We start from the raw sequence: 341 nt of genomic DNA on the forward strand, positions 1-341 counted from the left end.
GCTATAACCTCATGAACTTCTATTTCTTCTCCAATCATGATGCTATGGATCATGATAGCCCGGTCTATGGTAACTTCGGACAGGTTGCTAGTGGGAATGATTGAGCGTTGGATGAACTCCAACCATCCTCTAGCCACAGGCTTGAGGTCATGCCTTCTTAATTGAACCGCTTCCCTCTTGAATCTCTCTTCCATTGGGCGCCCTCTTCACATATGATTGTGAGAACTTGGTCCAACCTTTGATCAAAGTTGACCCTTCTAGTGTAAGGATGTTCATCTCCTTGCATCATGGGCAAATTGAATGCCAACCATACACTTTCCGGACTAAAATCCAAGTATTTC

This window comes from Arachis duranensis, unplaced genomic scaffold, assembly GCF_000817695.3.
Source record: "Arachis duranensis cultivar V14167 unplaced genomic scaffold, aradu.V14167.gnm2.J7QH unplaced_Scaffold_116789, whole genome shotgun sequence".
In the NCBI taxonomy this organism is placed as follows: domain Eukaryota; kingdom Viridiplantae; phylum Streptophyta; class Magnoliopsida; order Fabales; family Fabaceae; genus Arachis; species Arachis duranensis.